Below are 6,127 nucleotides of genomic sequence, written 5' to 3' on the forward strand. Positions count from 1 at the left end.
CAGACCTCAGACCAACTGTGGTATTACTCAGATTGAAAGGCAGAAAAAAAAAACTTAGTCAGGTCTAAGGTATAGATGAAGTGGACATCAAGTCCTTCATATTTACCATATTTACACGTTTACAAGCACATGAAGGACAACTTGAACTCGTAATTACCAGATGGAAACTGGGAAAAATCCATGCTGTCAAGTCTCTGAGCTGTGATGGTCATGACGTTCCATGACAGCAGAAATGGTGGATGGACCGGGAAATACTGGAAAAACCGGGTAAACCATGAAAAAAAAAAAAACAAACAAAAAAAAAACTGTTTAAATAGGTTTGTATGTTTATTTCTTTCCAGCCAACACTGGAGCCACTACACACATAGAATATAGATATAGCCCATATCTAGCCTACCTGATGCAGTTCATTCTGCTGCTGATATAAAATGAATACTTGCTTTCTGTAATAATAAATAACACTGAAGTATAAAATGACACCATCAAGAGTCATATGCATACAGCTGGAAGCCTATCCATGTGTAAAGCAGACAACTTTGTGTGTCTCCCAAAAATTATGTTCCCATACGACTAAACAGCATTCTTATTTATGTTTCGGTGTAAATGGGTTTTGTTGCAGTTTTGTTAAGCCATTTTTATTACTTTAGCCACCAAAACCACTTGTTTAATGTCAGGAAAAGGTTAGGTTTAGGCATAAAGACCATTTGGTTAAGATTAGGGAAAGGTTAGGTTTAGGCATTAAAAAAAAAAAAAAAAAAAAACACAAGGCTATGATCATGTAACAATGTTTGCCCTGAACTTGAACTCTCGTCGCTTTGGTGAAATTCAGTTGTCTGACCCATCAGCCACCCCACCTGTCTCCTGATGCAGTCTTAAAAATTCAAGGGATTAACAAACGCTCTTGTAATATATTACAAACAAACTTAATCCACAACAAAAATACATTCTCCGGAAATGCATTGAGAATGCAGTTTAGTTGTATAAGAATGTGATAGAGACAGTGCTCATATGTGGGTTCTCTCACTATATACAAAGATGGAAAATGAGTTTCTTAAAATGTCACGTACTATATCATCACAGGTGAGGCATCTAATTTGCCTATAATTACCAGCCGCATAACAATATGACCCTTCTTTAAGAGTCTGGTCTGAGTCTGCTCTAAACCTTTGACTTGACAAAGTTTTCCTGAGACTTGAGGACTTTAAGTCTAAGGAATGATGCCATTTTGTCTAAGGTCTAAGGTCTAAGGTCTGAGGATGTCCTAAAATGTACATCGAAGGCAAGCTCAAGCTCTAAAGGGTGTCCAAAGGCATTCTGGGAAAGGAAAGGAAATACAAAACTACAATCACAACACTAAATGGCAAAGTAATTCCTCAAATGCCCTAAACATCCCAAACCAGTTATATCTCACCTTTAATCTAAGAAGAATGCTAATACTTTCTGCTCCTGAGTTTGAACTGGCTAAGCAGTATTGAATCTATGTTTCAAAGGGTCAGCATCCTTTCCAACTGGCCAAGAAATAAGGCAAGTGGAGGCCCTCTGGACGATGCCTCACCCAAAGCTGCAGAGAGGAAACTTGAAGACATTTGGAGATATCTTTGAGTTTTTACCCAACCCTGGGGTTGTGATTTCAAGGATTTCCCAAGAGACTGGACACAGGGCCAGTAAGATTTTGGAGGCTCCAGTGGCAGCAGTGAACTAAATGACTTCAGTAAGACTGAAAAGCACATGATACCTGCCATCCTTTTTAGTTCTTCGTTGACGTTCTCTTTGACCCAGAAAGCCATTGCAGCCACAGTGAGAAACCAACGAGTTTTCTTTGAGTTTGTACACTTTAGGCTGTTTCTCTGTTTCTCTCACCATGTGAAAAGTGAGGCATGGTCACTTTACCACATGCAGTTTCCTGAGTTTTATCTGACATCGATACTGTTAACTGTGATTTAAGAATTCAGAGCAGCTCACAGAGCAGGTAGATGCCATCTCTCCGTGTTGATGCGTTTCCACAAAAAGCCAAAAGCAAGGAGAAAAGCTCTTGATGATTCCTTGTTGATTTTATCTAACTCACTGCCTTTTCAAAAATCCCTTTGCCTGCAGCTATTAAATTCTATTTGTGCTGCTAAGGAAGTACTTTAAAGCCAGCATTACACCATCATTCATACATGCCTGGTCTCATATTACATTTTATTTACTTTCTTGTGCTTGGGTGTTAGAGAGCACCACAAATCGATGCTGTAATTGTAAGTATTGTACAATATAAAACAACTTGCTATGTATAAAAGTACTCTCTCTTTGTATATAGATTACTTTCATGAAAACATGATTTAGCATACAGACTGAGCATCAAAATGGTACATGGGCAGTGTTCAGAAATATCCAACATGAGACGTGTGTATCTTTATTTGGTTAACTGCAGATTTAAGCTGCAGTTATTCGGAGGTCTCAGTGTTACATTTCTAATTTTCTGTAATCTCTTGTTCACCCCAAATTTAACAGGTTTTGTCATTTAAATAGATAATGGATTTGAAAATTTTCACTTCTGCTCATTTGGCTCATATCTGTATAGCGCATATACATATTTGTATATTTTTTTGACTCAAAATAATATGGCAGCAGTAAAAGGTACATTTAAAATAATTTATTACTTTGTCACTGACTATTGATGGATTTTTAGGGAAAGCTAAAATCTGAATATTTACTGTACATGTACATCTGTCTTGTATACAAAAAAAGTGATGCCCTTTATAGGTATGTTACACACAAACTTTCCTGTTTCATTGCAACTTCAATGAACAGAAGCATTCCTTATGTCATACTGACAACCGCCTTGTAAACAAACCTGGCTCAAAACAGTATTTATTTTATTTTATTTTATTTTATTTTGTTTTATTTTGTTGTTATTGTTGTTTTTCTATTTTATTTTACTTTATTATTTTCCAGTATTTGATTTGTTTTCTGTGTTAGGTCTTCATTCATCTGGCATTTGGATGACGTTGGAGGAGTTCAATAATTCTATTTCTATACGCTTTTCATTGCCTTGCCAAAATGCACCGCGGAGTAGTTTGAAATTGAAAGTTGTTTATTGAAGCTTTTTCAACTGTACACACGTGGAAATGCAAGTGGTTCAATGCTTAAAGTGTATTCTCTTTGTTTTGCTCTGATTCATTCAAAAGATGAAGCCTGTAGATTTAGTAACTTTTACGCACCAGTGGTATTTAATAACTAAATTATGCTGACAACACAGTGACTTAAATATCAATGTCAAAAACAAAAGAAAACAAAACTGAATTCTTCTTTCAGTAATATACGATATGCCACATGGGAATATTATTATTATTATCATGTTTCAAAAGTTATTACATCAATTGCAGCGACATATTCCTTGTCATGCATCTTGGCATTCAGCAGACATTTTACTTGATGGTCGTCTTTGAAAGGTTGTTGGTATTTCTGCTGTGATCATCACCTTTGTATTTTGCACAAAGATGGAACTAACCCAAACTGTCACCTGAGTTTTGTACTTGGTTTGTTAAACATTTTCCAGATGGCACAGCTTTTGTGTCTTGAAACAATAGTGCTGTTACTGTGTTAACTTCCGATGTCAGTGTACTCTTCATGTAACATGCTCTAAACTAAAACAGATATCTGTTTTGGTTTTTTTTATTGTCCAGACAAAGCACGTAGATGCTCTTGGCCCCTTGTAAATATGCAGTATATATATCTTGTTTTACTTTTTTGAACAGGCATCTTGACATACTTTGGATTAAGAACATGTTTTAAACTTTGTTTAACTAACTTTTGGTTGACTGGCTACCATGGCTTGCGAACCTTATCCAGAAAAAGTATTTTCAGCAGCTGAAGTAGCTTGTAGAAAAGACTAGGATGGCTGAACACAGGCTGACACACATCCTGGCAACATTTAGCGGCATCTGTCTGGTGGCTAGCACTTCAAACCCTGAATCCAAACACAACCATCAGTCATCTCATTTTATATGAAGAGTGCACCGATCTTCTTGGTTGTGTATCAAATGTAAAGCTGGAATTGTACAACAGCTGGTCAGCATTACAGATTTGTTGATGCCGGTGTGTGCTCCATGCATTCTTCACTTTACGTGAGCTGGTTGTAAGGCGTTACAGAGGCATTATAAAGGACAATGGCAGTGTGCTGTAGTCTCAAGCTCTAACACTGGATGCAAAAATGCACATGTTGTGCATAAACATTCACGAGCAGCCTGACAGCTACACTTGCACAGCTCATGATGTTTTCAAGTGCATGTCATAATTCATGTCTTTTTTGTAAGCAGATGGAAAATAGTCAACGCAAAAGGTCTGTTTGCCAATTATATGCTGCTTAATAAGGATGCAGGATATTGGGTTTTTTGCCAATATCCAATATGCTGATATTCTCCATATCTTTTGAGCGATTACTGAAGCTGATGCTGATATGTGCACAGATTTTTTCCACCTGACTGCAGAGAATTTCAAGTCTCTCCTGTAGTGGAATTAACATTTTATTATGCCTACTTTGCTGATGGGCCGCTAGCAGACGCAGACAGAAAGTACATTGATTTTCAAAATGTACACATTCACTGGGCAAAATAAGAAAATTTCTTCAACTTAGGTTATGTAAAACATGCCATATTTATTTTTATAGAAGATTTTCTTTCAAACTGTAGATTGTATCGATAAAGACTTAAACAGACTTGGATGATGCTCTGCCTGAGCCAATCCTGACCGCAGAGACAATAATGGCTAACTGGCCTATTTCACATAGTGGCATGTCTCATCAGCAGGCATTTTAATTTGGGCCAATGCCAATATTTCATTTGAAAGATGATATCAGCCGATAGATATGATGTACCAATATTATCGTGCATCCCCACTGCTTACAATATATTTATGCCTCACAAGTAGTGCTCTTGAAGTAGTGTTCTGTTCTTTAGGTCATCATTATCTGTATTTTCATTTGGAAAGTAAAGCAGATTTAGTAGGAAAAAAATGACACTGTTGAGAAGGTAAACACATTTAGCTTGCATTATTTTAATAGGTTCAGAGTAGAAATCAAGAAGTGTAACATTTTTTGTTTGCCAATCTGTATTACTACAGTATCTGAGAATGGATAAGAAGGGCATTATATAAATGAATTTGCATGCTGATATTGTTTAGCCTTTATGAAGCACTATTTTACATTTATTATCCACATTTTCCCCTATATTGGTAATAAAGTCTATGATATGCCTTTGATGCTAGCACTGTGCAGCATGAGGAAATCTGTCAGTTGTGCGACCTTTAATGTTTTCCTCCATGGTTGCAGATTTCTGAAGGTAAGTGCTAGTGCAACATTGAATTGAGATGTACAGTGTAAAGTTTGTTTCCCCAGATTCAATGTGAGTTCCGTCCACAAGGACAAGTGAGGTATTAATGCAAACCACAGTCGAGTCATGTTTTTGTGTGGTATCAGAGGTGAATGTTTATGAGGTAATGGTATTGTTTGTATTTTCCAAAAAAAAAAAAAAAAAGAAAAAACAAAGAAAAGAAAAAAGGATAATTTTTACTTTTTATAATCCATAAAACGGCAGCTTTTGTCACTAATTGCCATGGCAGATTCACTGTTCAAATAAAAGTTTCAAATGATTGTCACTGAATCAGAATAAAAACATACATTTTCAACTGGGTGGAAGTCTTTTTTTTTTTTTTTTTTAACTGGATACCTTTGTGTAAGTATACATATAAGTGTTGACTTATATGAAAACCAGTAATATAAGTACTATGCATCTTTTAACCCTATATGTATACATATATATGTATGTATGTATGTATGTATGTATGTATCTATCTAAATATATACACACACACACACACACACACACACACACACACACACACACGTCAACATGTATACACAAACATATACTTACGAACACACACACATATACATGTGCATATACATCTCCTTGCAGGGGAAACTGTATTTGTCAGACAGCTTGAGGCCACCAGGGGTTGCCAGATCCTGTCACACTGTCAGCAGACCCTCCTCTTGGTGACTCAAATGATTCAACAGCCCCTCTCAGCACAGACGACTGGCACTGTGTCTGAGGACAAGGAGGATCTAAACGGAGCAGCTGTGCAT

The sequence above is a fragment of the Myripristis murdjan genome, chromosome 15, assembly GCF_902150065.1.
Source record: "Myripristis murdjan chromosome 15, fMyrMur1.1, whole genome shotgun sequence".
Classification (NCBI taxonomy): domain Eukaryota; kingdom Metazoa; phylum Chordata; class Actinopteri; order Holocentriformes; family Holocentridae; genus Myripristis; species Myripristis murdjan.